The following is a 12,603-nucleotide window of genomic DNA, read 5'->3' on the forward strand; positions in this document are numbered from 1 at the left end:
TTGTAGCATAATCATAACAACATGGAGTCTTAGCAAAATCAAACTAAACATTAATGCATTAATGTTTCAGATCTCGCACACCCTTCAATTCACACAGTGACGTAATAATGTGGGCTTTTTGGTGCACGAAAAACCAACATCGCTCCTGGCCAATTATATTTGAGACATATCTCACTGCCTTAGAAATCTCTTAGACATGATGAATGTCCCAGGATAAAATGCTCCTTTAAACATCAATAGATTTCATTTTTCACTATCATGATATTATTAGGATATTCATTTTGAGTCACTTATATTGATATGAACCGGAATCTACATGGTTTTGAATCCAGCCAACTTCTAGTTAACTCAAACTTCTAATCTCCAAATGTTTGGTCAGTAATCATACAACTACTACCAACAAAAACATTATGTAAATAAAATAAAGGTAATACTACGTACATGTAAAACATCTTTGCTTTTAGGAAAAGTTAAATGTAAAGATAGAATCTTGCCATCCATGGATGACGTACAAACAAATATAAACATGACACATTTTTATTGAGTTTAATAAATAATTGTATTTAGGTATACATGTAGTTAGGTTCACAAAGGTACAGATGAGATTGATGTGACATAGAGTCTGGTTTATATTGAAGCTTTGCCACCCAATATATGAGTAAGCTAGGGCATTACTTGTTGACGTACAGTGCCCTCCATAAGTATTGGGACACTAAAATCAAAACCGATTATTTTGCTGCACAGTCAAGGCATATAAAAATACAAATAAAAGATGAGGCAGAGGTACAGAATGTCGCCTTCTGTTTTTGTCTGTTTTAACAAAATATTTACCAACTAATAACAACAGCACTGTCAGAGTTCCATCCCCCCCATTTTATGTAAGCAGAATATATACCACAGAATATTTCACTTAAATATTGTTTATTGTAAAATTAAAAAAATTATCTGTTATAACTTGTTTTTAGTTCAATGTTCACAATATTTATTCACCTAGAAATTATTTGCGTTGCATACCAAAGCGCAAATTAACTAAAACTTGACCGCCGCCTGTTGTCAAGAAGGAAAGCCCTCCCTCCATTAATGTGACTAGAGATGAGATCATCAGACAGCAGACACCATGATCACATTGATCACCAGTGAAATCCCCTGACATTTACTGGTTGCTGAACTTCTACACATTTCCCTCCCTCCCATTTTTGTTAAAAGAACAAGCCCTAAATATTGTAGGGAGTCATTATTCCATCTAAATAATTATGAATTACATTCAAATATATTTAGTTTACTACAGCTTTTATAAGCTGGTGAAAAAAGTTGAATTAAAACAAAAAAATTTGATGGGCATTCTGTAGACATTTGGTTTCTCTTGTCAATTTCCATAGTCCTAGACTGTTTGGCTTAGGACTTATTGACAAGAGTGAACAAATATCCACCAAATGTCCATTATAATACTGATTTTATCACTGAGTTGGGTACAGTAGGTTTCAATGTACATTTTTGATAGTAAGTACCACTAAAAAAAAGCCATGTTCACCCTCCGTAACTTTACAGACAGCCAAACTAGCCAGTTTTGTTTTTAGAAGACAGAGACACCTGCTCCAGCCTGATTTTTTGTATTAGCAAGCTGTGCCAGCACATTATGTCTATAACTGACAGGTCCCTGAACAGCTACTAGCCCAAGGGCATATGACTGTTAAAGATTACTACAGAATAATTAGTCACACAAACACATACACTTTTACACTCATCACATACTGTATACTGCTGATTATCATCTATTGTGATGCCTTGTCACCTTACCCCTAATTACAGTACCTCACAAAAGTGAGTACACCCCTCACATTTTTGCAAGTATTTGATTATATCTTTTCATGTGAAAACACAGAAGAAATGACACTTTGCTACAATGTTAAATAGTGAGTTTACAGCTTGTATAACAGTGTACATTTACTGTCCCTTCAAAATAACACAACACACAGCCATTAATGTCTAAACCACTGGCAACAAAAGTGAGTACACCCCTAAGTGAAAATGTCCAAATTGGGCCCAAAGTGTCAATATATTGTGTGGCCACCATAATTTTCCAGCATGAGTTCACCCAGAGCTTCACAGGTTTCCACTGGAGTCCTCTTCCACTACTCCATGACGACATCACGGAGCTGGTGGATGTTAGAGACCTTGCGCTTCTCCACCTTCAGTTTAAAGATGCCTCACAGATGCTCAATAGGTTTAGGTCTGGAGACATGCTTGGCCAGTCCATCACCTTTACCCTCAGCTTCTTTAGCAATGCAATGGTCATCTTGGAGGTGTGTTTGGGGTTGTTATCATGTTGGAATACTGCCCTGCGGCCCAGTCTCCAAAGGGAGGGGATCATGCTCTGCTTCAGTATTCAGTAGTCACAGTACAGTTCATGGTTCCCTTAATGAACTGTAGCTCCCCAGTGCCGGCAGAACTCATGCAGCCCCAGACCATGACACTCCCACCACCATGCTTGACTGTAGGCAAGACACACTTGTCTTTGTATTCCTCATCTGGTTGCCGCCACAAACACTTGATACCATCTGAACCAAATAATTTTATCTTGCTCTCATCATGATCATGGTTCCAGTAATCAGTGGCGTTTTTATATATAAGAAAATGGTGGGGCACAAACCATTTCAAAATATAGGATACATACATGTAAAGCTACAAAACACCTTCTTACTACTGATTTTATTTAACCCATCAACAAACAGCGTGGCTCCACAAAACACTTTTAACGACAGCGCGGCTTGCTTCTACCATGTGTTGTAGTTCACATACTGGTGAGAGAGAGAGAGACCTTCTTGTGTAATTGCTTTCCTTCTCTCTAACACACATGTAAAATTACCACTGTCACATTTACAAACCTAAATTAGGAATGCAACCAAGCTCAGAACTGTTAGAAATCGGCAGTTTCGTATAATGGTGAAATAATGTAGAACTTTGCTCAAGTTTGCAGCACAGATGTCATTCGGTGAACGTTCCATTATCTTCTCATTGTAATGTTAGTTGCCAGCTAACCTATACATTAAGGGTATTTCTACATAGCAAAGATCAGGTTTCCAAGACAGTAACCCCCACGCCAAATGGTCAATGTGAACATTCATGGGGTTATCAGAGCGATAATCTAAACAGAGATGTTTCTGTTGTTCTCATTATCTAGACACAATCACTTCCAATGAAACGTACATATTGTAATTGTTAATACTCAGATTCCACAGAACCAGCAATGAGCTCAACACCACTGAAGGCCACAACGAAGCAGAAAGACAACTTTTTAGGGATACAGATCCATTCTATGACAACAACCTTAATAGATAAGCATGGACACACTGACACTCGTCACCAACTATATCAATCGATCCAGCACAATAATATGACCAATGCACGGACCAGCACCACAAAGGCAGGATGATAAAATATGCTTTCGCTCACTAAGGCTGAGGGCTCACTTGAAGAGAAAGGTGGCACGGCGATTCTTCTTTGGGCAAACATTTTGATGACTTTGGGAATTTAGTCATGTAGCTGCTGAATCTGCTGGCTTTCGATTAACAACATGGCCAATGCGTTGAGTTGCAGCTGTGCCATGGTATTGCAAGTGAAGGTTTTTACCCTCTTCAAGGTTGAAAAGTTCCTCTCTGACTCGGATGTCGTCATGTTGTTAAGATAATTTTCAGCAGAGTGACGGCCTCAGTAAAAGCCTCCTCTAGGTTGTTCTCATGGGTGGATCTTAACAGAGACAGGGCCGTCTTACCAGTGTGAAGCTCAGTGTGGCAGTACAGAGTGGTCAGCTCAGACTTCAACTTTTCCTAGTTTCCTAGAGGCCATAGTTTCACCGCAGTCAAGCTCACTTGTAGGGAATGACAGGACAAATTGTGGGAAGAGCGAGCTGTCAACCTGCTTGGCAGCGATCAGGTGGTCACTTTGTGAAAACCTTTGCTCCACCTGGGAGATGACTGTGTCGCATGCCTCCTTAATTACCGGCACTGTGTTGGTTACTCGTCGGCCTGGCTCGTCTTTTCCATCATGAATGGTGGCAGCCCATTCATCAGTTTGCTTCCACATATTCTGGACATTCTCCTTGAAACAGGTGAGCGCACTGCTAATCCCAGATACACCAATGCTCTGTTTTTGCAGAGTGTTGTATAACACATCAACTTCTGGCATAAGGAAGAAAAACATTTCCAGCAGCTGCAGAAAGGCTCGGTCAAGTTTTTTTGACATCCCATCCTGGTTGTGTGCGTATGTCCTCCATACACAGGAGCAGCGCAGCGCGGTTTTCCCAAACTGCATTGACAGTTATACTTTTAAAGTTCCATCGTAAGTGAACGTGTCTCTGTGTTGCCTCAGCAAGTGCCGCAACACGTTTTGGAACGCAAGAGAAAAAGGTGGCAGTTCTGCAGAAAAACACCTTCAGGATGCTCATCCTTGCTGAACAAAGTTGCTGCAAGGTCAGGTTCAGCTGGTGAGCATAGCAGTGAACAAACTGTGAATGCGGGTATGTCTCTTTCATTAGCGTCTGTACCCCTCGGGCGTTTCCACTCATTGCAGCAGCACCATCATAAGTCTGAGCGATCAGCTTTTCTACCAGCTTCAGTGGTTCCAGCACACCCTTGATGCTATTAGAGAGGCCGAGTCCAGTTTTATCTTTGACTTCCACAAACTCCAAAAACCTCTCTGTCACTGTATTGTCAGGCAACATGTATCGCAACACAACCACCATTTGTGATTTACAGGAGACTTCAGTTGTCTCATCTGCCTGTATGGCAATAAATGATGTCTCGTCCACTTGCTTGGCTATCTCCTCCCTGTACACTTCATACATACAGTCTAACAGTTCGTTTTGTATAGTGCTAGATGTCCCTTTGAAGATGGGCTGAGCGTCATAATGCCTCTGATGTCTCGAATCGCCCTCACACAGTCTCGAAAATGCATCTGAATATTCCAGGATTCAGGGAGTCCACCGACTTGTCGTGCCCCCACAGTGCGGTTTCACATTTTCCACAGTTTAATACATGTTATGATCCAACTGAGAATGTAACTGTTTTCCTCCACCAGTTTTTATGCTGCTCAATGGAGCGACTGTATGCACTGTCAACTTGGGCTGCAACATTTACCCTTCTGAGTAAGCCCAATTTCACAGCATTGTCCAGATGAATCCCGCTGCTCTCATGTTTTGCAATCCTCTCAGAAAGATGTTTCAAATCGTTGTAACCCGTCCTCGACCAAGTACCATCTCCACCAAATAGCAGACATGGAAAACAGAAGAGTGCCTTCTTTTGTATGCTAACCGTTAGCCACTTTTTCTTCAAAAAACACTCTTCATTAAACCTGCGGTTACTTTAAAAACATAAAGGCACATATGAATCCCTATGTCACATTTTAGTAATTTGTTACAAAATATATATATACATTGCATGGCTGATGGGCACCAACCTTTACTTCAGGTTTCTCCTCCAAACTAAGGGTTTCAAATCGGTGCTCGAGTATGAAATCCACTTTATTTATTTTCTCAAGTTATCTGGCGTTTGTGAAGCTAAAAAGCTAGCTAAGACAATCTACCCTCCTCACTCTTCTTGCCGACTAATGTTGGCGCCAGACAGAAAGACAGGAAATCAGGTCTGAAATACGAAAAGACGCTGTAGTGGGGCTACCGGCCGGCAGCCCCACTTGGCATCAGATTTGTGTGATCTACATTGATCACACTAACATTCTGAGCATGCGTATTAATATTTTCACATGTACAATGTATATTGTATTGTGAGAGAAGGTCTAGCCCCACATTCACGCTTAGTCTATGGCCTACTACTGCAAACTCGAATCAGCAGAACGCAGTCTGAAGCAACAAGGTAGGGACCAATGAACATGAAATAAAATCCTAACAGAAATTATATGCAATTTAGGAAGATGCTATATTCATATATAAAAAGTTAGAAAGAAGTAATCTTCGAAAAATATATATAACATAATTTTGTTGCAGTTCTTTCAGTTGACAACAGGTGGGGCTGCCACTAATGACCAGTCACCCCTGCCAGTAATGTCCTTAGTCTGCTTGTATTTAGCAAATTTTTTGCGGTCTTTCTTGTGCATCATCTTTAGAAGAGGCTTTCTTCTGGGATGACATGCAGACCAATTAGATGCAGTGTGCGGCGTATGGTCTGAGCACTGACCCCCCACCCCTTCAACCTCTGCAGCAATGCTGGCAGCACTTATACGTCTATTTCCCAAAGAGAACCTCTGGATATGACACATGGCGAGGCCTGTTCTGAGTGGATCCTGTCCTGTTAAACCGCTGTATGGTCTTGGCCACCGTGCTGCAGCTCAGTTTCAGGGTCTTGGCAATCTTCTTATAGCCTAGGCCATCTTTATGTAGGGAAACAATTATTATTTTCAGATCCTCAGAGAGTTCTTTGCCATGAGGTGCCATGTTGAACATCCAGTGACCCGTATGAGGGAGTGTGAGAGCGATGACACCAAATTTAACACACCTGCTCTTCATTCACACCTGAGACCTTGTAACACTAACGAGTCACATGACACCAGGGAGGGAAAATGGCTAATTGGGCCCAATTTGGACATTTTCACTTAGAGGTGTACCCACTTTTGTTGCTAGCGGATTAGACGTTAATGGCTGTGTGTTGATTTATTTTGAGGGTAGAGCACATTTACACTGTTATACAAGCTGTACACTCACTACTTGTAGCAAAGTGTCATTTCTTCAGTGTTGTCACATGAAAAGATATACTGAAATATTTACAAAAATGTGAGAGGTGTACTCACTTTTGGGAGATACTGTATATGTACATAAACTGCTACTACCTAGTAATTATGTTGTCTTGCATTGTTACGTACTGTATATAGCTATGCTATTATCAGTCATTATGTACATCTTTCTGGTGTAAAATAATTCTCTATTTTTACACATTTTTCTTTTTTATTCAAATATCTTAGTTTCTAAGGATTACCTTTGCCCTTGGCAAATGCACATGGCATTCCACCAACAACGTAGTTGCTGTGCTTATTGTTCAGTAGCATATCTGCTCTCTTATTGATTATATTTGTCTAACCTGATCTCACTTTCTCCTACCTGTCTTCTGTTTTGAGTACATGCACAGTATTTCCATTGTTAGAGCATTTACATAAATAGTTTGACAACATCAAGGTTTATAAAAGCTATAACTAAAAGACAATTGGGATTTGTCCTTAATCGTCTAACTTTCTATACACAACACTAAAACAAAATAGTATAAAACCTAAATAGATATTTTTATCAAACAGAAACTATTAACAACATACTCTGTTAACAAATAAATTAAGTCTGATCATTGAAACTAAACAGAATTTATTTTTAAAATCCAAGATAATCATGGTAGACTTGCTGCAAGCCCATTGCGGTAACTTTTTCTTTCACAGATTGCTGCAGAAGTTTTTACTGTAACAAGGCTGGAAGGGAGGACTGCAACGCTATCTCTACCCCTCTCTCACCCTTTTCCCTCTCCCCTTATCCTGTGATGTATTAGAAGCTGCACCCATAGATGGGCATGGATTGGGAGGAATTAGGTCATGAAGAAGCATACTGCAGAGGGGATAGTGTGGTGCAGACGTGTGCAGGAGAGAGCCCATGTTGTCATCCACGGTTGTAATGAAATATGGAGAGGGACACGTTCACCTAAAGAGTGCCTATCATACATCAACCAAGGAAATGGGGAGGGAGAGAAAACATGCCAAGGGCATTGCCTGCCGCTGGAGTTTGAATGTCCGCGTGAGTGTGTGCAGTGCAGCAGCTCTCGTATGCATAGATATTCTGCTCACGTTTACGACTTTCTGCTGTAGAAATGCTGAGGTGCGAGAGTGATGACGGGAAAGCGGGTGTTGAGGGGAACAGCTGTTTCTAATTATAGGCTCCAAGGAAAGTGTTCATTCCCAATGAGGCACAAAGCTGCAACAGCCCCTTTCCCTCTCCTTTTCTGTGTTCCCAGTTTATGATCTATGTCATCGCGGTGTCAACAACGGTTTATGTTACTCACTATCAGTTCTTGTGCATTTCTAATCACCCTATCAGTTATTTATTCGTTGTATATTACTAGGCATGTATCTGTAACCTCTATAGTACTAGGCATGTATATGTAACCTGTATAGTATTAGCCAAGTATCTGTAATATGTATAGTATTAGGCATGTATATGTAACCTGTGTAGTATTAGGCAAGTATTTATAATCTGTATAGTACTAGGCATGTATATGTAACCTGTATAGTATTAGGCAAGTATCTGTAATCTGTATAGTACTAGGCATGTATATGTAACCTGTGTAGTATTAGGCAAGTATTTGTAATCTGTATAGTACTAGGCATGTATATGTAACCTGTATAGTATTAGGCAAGTATATGTAATCTGTATAGTACTAGGCATGTATCTGTAATCTGTATAGTACTAGGCATGTATCTGTAACCTGTTAACAGGTTTATGTCATCATCCCTGTATTGAGATGGTGACAGAACACAAAGTGAGCCTTGTAAATCAGACATATTTTTTAAACAAGTCCAAGTCTCTCTTGAGTTTGTTTTATTAATTTGTATTCTTAGCCCATATCTTAATCATGCACATTTTAGTATGATAGCCTCAGCGTGTATTTCATTCATTATAGTTTTATGGACTGAGAGGTCCATCTCAATTGCAGAATGGTTCCATCTTCTGGTTAATAGTGAAAGTAATTACTGTAATATCTGCATTCTAGAAGCAGTAATGCTTGGCACATTGCGGGTTGACAGATACACGTCTGTTGCCCCTAATCATACACATCAATCTCAACTTGCGTTTATTGTGTCTGAAGCAATTCTTTTTAATTACCAAAGGAGTAGTCATGCTTTAAAGCAACATTATTTTGTGCTGTAATATTTTAAAATATTTTATTTGTCCTTGGACAACCACCCTATTTTCCTTTATCTGTGACTAAGAAACATTTAAAAATGTACCTCCAATAAGCGTTTTCCCCAAGAAAGTTTATTTCCCTGAAGCATGTTCTAAAATGCCTGCATAAGCATCTTTGTAAACTGCAACGAATGCTAGAAAGCTTGAACACTGTGAGTGGAATCTTAACTGCAGCTTTGCCATCCAGATTACACTGATAGAAACCAGAGTGATGCAATTCTTCTCTGCCAGCCCTCAGAGAAGGTTACCGGCTTAAGTGAAGTGAAGCCTGCAAGGATTTTCAAATGGCTGATATAAATGGACTTCATTCATTTTTAAATATTTGTTTTTGTTTATCCCTGTTCCCACTGTCCCCTCAACTACAATTGTTCAGATTGGGAAAATATGCCGCGGGTACTATCAAAAAGAGCAGAATTGAATATAGCCCCCTGGGGAACACCTGACTTGACCTTGGATTCATATCTAAAAAATATATAATTTCTGAGATATAAAATAATAGAGTTCTGCCAGATTACACCATAATATTCTATAATATTCTAAAATTCTGCCAGATTACACCATAATATTCTATAATATTCTAAAACTCAGCCAGATTACACCATAATATTCTATAAAGTAAATGGCGTTTAAGGTTTGCTATAACAAATTACTAAAATGTGACGTAAGGATTCATATGTGCCATCATGTTGTTATACCTTTTGTTCCTCTCGTTAAATGTTCCTTCTTGGATTTTACACTGTTGTAAATGGCAGGTAAATCTGGTACATCATTTTCTATATCAATGCAAGGTAACATTTTATTTGAAGGGGTGTGCATGAGTGACATGACATTGTCATGATACTGTCATAGTAATGACATGACACATGTAAGAATTATTATGAACGTTTATGTTGTCATTAGGTTTCATTCGCTTGATTAGGTCATTTTAATGCAAGGTTGACATTGTTTGGGATGTCTTTGTTATGACAACATGACATTAAATAAGACAAAATATCCTGTCAATGTCTTTGTTATGACAACTTGACATTAACCACAACAACATTAGATTAGATTAAACTATTGCACTTGAACAAGTACAGTACAATGAAATTGAAGGAGTATGGTAGCATGTGTAACTGAAATGCAGGGATAGCAGCAATGAGGTTCCCGAGGTAGACGTGTACCTGCAACAACAGAAAACTCCCGACTTGGCAAGGCAGTGTCAAAGTCCAGTAGTACAAAGGAGTCCAGTAGTACAAAGGGTGGATGTGGTTAGTGATGGGTCACAGAGTTACAGCAGATGGAAAGAAAGTGTTCCTGAGCCTGCTGGTGCGGGAATGAAGAGACCTGTACCACCTGCCTGATGGAAGGAGGGCAGTTTGTGGCTTGGATGTGAAGGGTCCCTGATGATGCCACACACCCTGTGCAGACACCACTTGTGCTGGAGGTCTACGATGGCCGGGAGCTGGGTACCAGTGATGAGCTGGGCGGTTTCCAGCACCTGTTGCAGGGCTTTGCAGTCAGCTATGGAGCAACCACCAAACCATTCTGTAGCGCAGTTAGTCAGTAACATTACCTGTCATAAAAATGTCATAGCAGGCTTTTAAATACCTTAAAATGTCCTTTATTATTTTTGCACAACAAATATTTGCAAAAAAAAAAAAAGAATACTAACCAACAATCCTACTTTGGTAACACTTTCCGATAAGGGTACATGAACAACCATTAACAGATGCAGTAGTTACCTTGAACAAACATTGATGAACAATGATGAACAAGATATGAACAAACGGTTAACAATGATAACCCTTACTTTATTAATGGTTTACAAATGCATTAACAAAGAGTGTAGTGTCATTTGTTCATGTTGACACAGGACATAAACTCATGTTGTTTTTAGTACTGTAATTTGTTAAGGTTGATACAGGACATCCATTCATGTACAGTACCTAGTTCTTTGCATGAACAACAGCCTAAGTAATATAAACTATTCATAATGTAATCACATTGAAAACATTGTTTATAAAGTAGATTAGATAGTGATAGTTTAACAAATTACCTTAATGTTAACACAAATAGAACATGGTTGAGCAAGTTAGCAAAGTACTACCCGGAACTGCCAAAGTTCCGGGGATATTGTCATAGGGATATTGTCAGGAGTGATGTTTTCGGAAAAAAAACTATTCAGTACAGTACAGTAACAAATTCATTTTTTCCAAAGGAATGCACCAATGTCACAGCATTTTACATATACATGGGTCTCTGTCATAGTTATACAATTACCACACTTTTCCAACCTTCTACATACACTTGAACAGGCAAGTTATCAAACTGTATCGAAAGGTCCAGTGTACTTTTGTACTTTACCAACCAGGAAAACAGGATAAATGATGAGAAAGAGTTGACTTTTCCTTGAAGAGTTACGAGGACGCACAGGTGTTTGGATCGTTAACAGTCCCAACGCAACACGCCCATGTCAAACTGCCCCCTATAGGGCAACCGTAGTAAGTGTCCTTCAATATAAAAGTGTCCCTCAAAATTAATTATCAACCCCAAATGTGACCATGCATTTTATATGTGTCACGCCTATTTGAAGAATAGGCGTGACACATTGGATTATGTATATTATTTCTTGAATAATGTATAATACTTTGCATATTGTTCATACAAACCACTAGTTACATGAATGGATGTCTTGCATCAACATTAACTAAATGACAGTGCAAACTATGTTCCTGCAAAAAACTTGTTTTTTCACATTATGGAAAAGTCTGCCCAAGACACCATTATAATGGCGTATGGCTAACTAGTGGTACCACTATCATTTTGAGGTGAATCTTCAGTGACTCAGGAGTGTGATTACCTTTATGACTTTCCATACAATTTCCAATTTGTATTTCTGCCATGCATGTTCAATATGCTGAGTATGAGCACCAGCCTCAGGAAAGTTCTTTTTATGGCAGACAGAATACTGGCTAAATAGTTCAAGTTTGATAATTAGGCCCATGTTTATGACAAGTTATGTTGTCTTGGTTACTGTCATGTTGTCATAAAAAAAGACACTGACAGGTTATGTTGTTTCAGTTAATGTCAAGTTGTCTGTCTCAGTTAATGTCAAGTTGTCATAACAAAGACATTGGCAGGTTATGTTGTCTCAGTTAATGTCAAGTTGTCATAACAAAGACATTCCAAACAATGTCAACCTTGCATAAAAAATGACACAATCAACCAAATTACACCCAATGACAACATTCATAAACGTTCAAAATGATTCCTTCATGTGTTATGTCATGGTTATGACAGTGATATGTCACTCTTATGCACACCCCTTCAAATAAAGTGTTTCCCAATGCAGCACTAAACTACAACAAACACAGTTGAGGTCTTTCACGTTCAGATTTTTTGCAGTTGCTGGCACGTCTTTTGCAATGACCTTGAGTGACCTTGAGGACCTTTTGCACCTTGGCTATCGCTTCTGTCAACCAATGATCAACAATGTTATTGTTATTCCAAATCATTCTGTTTCATTCTGATACACATCAGTCGATATGCAAGGGAAATTACCCTCTTATATCGGACAGTGTGTTTATTGCAGAGCCAAAATGATCTTAGGTTAATTGACACATTATCCTTACTCTCTCATCAGTAACCTTCTACTGACTTCTCCAAACTAGCTT

At 39.2% G+C, this 12,603-nt stretch overlaps 2 protein-coding genes across 6 annotated transcripts in view; one reads left to right on the forward strand and one right to left on the reverse strand.

Moving 5' to 3' along the window:
* The window catches only part of gabra2a (gamma-aminobutyric acid type A receptor subunit alpha2a), a 120,329-nt gene that overhangs the window by 87,098 nt on the left and 20,628 nt on the right, over positions 1 to 12,603 (reverse strand). The gene's annotated exons all lie outside the window — the stretch shown is intronic.
* The window catches only part of gabrb1 (gamma-aminobutyric acid type A receptor subunit beta1), a 77,043-nt gene that overhangs the window by 34,662 nt on the left and 29,778 nt on the right, over positions 1 to 12,603 (forward strand). The window lies entirely within an intron of this gene.

Source organism: Esox lucius, chromosome 15 (genome assembly GCF_011004845.1).
Source record: "Esox lucius isolate fEsoLuc1 chromosome 15, fEsoLuc1.pri, whole genome shotgun sequence".
Lineage (NCBI taxonomy): Eukaryota > Metazoa > Chordata > Actinopteri > Esociformes > Esocidae > Esox > Esox lucius.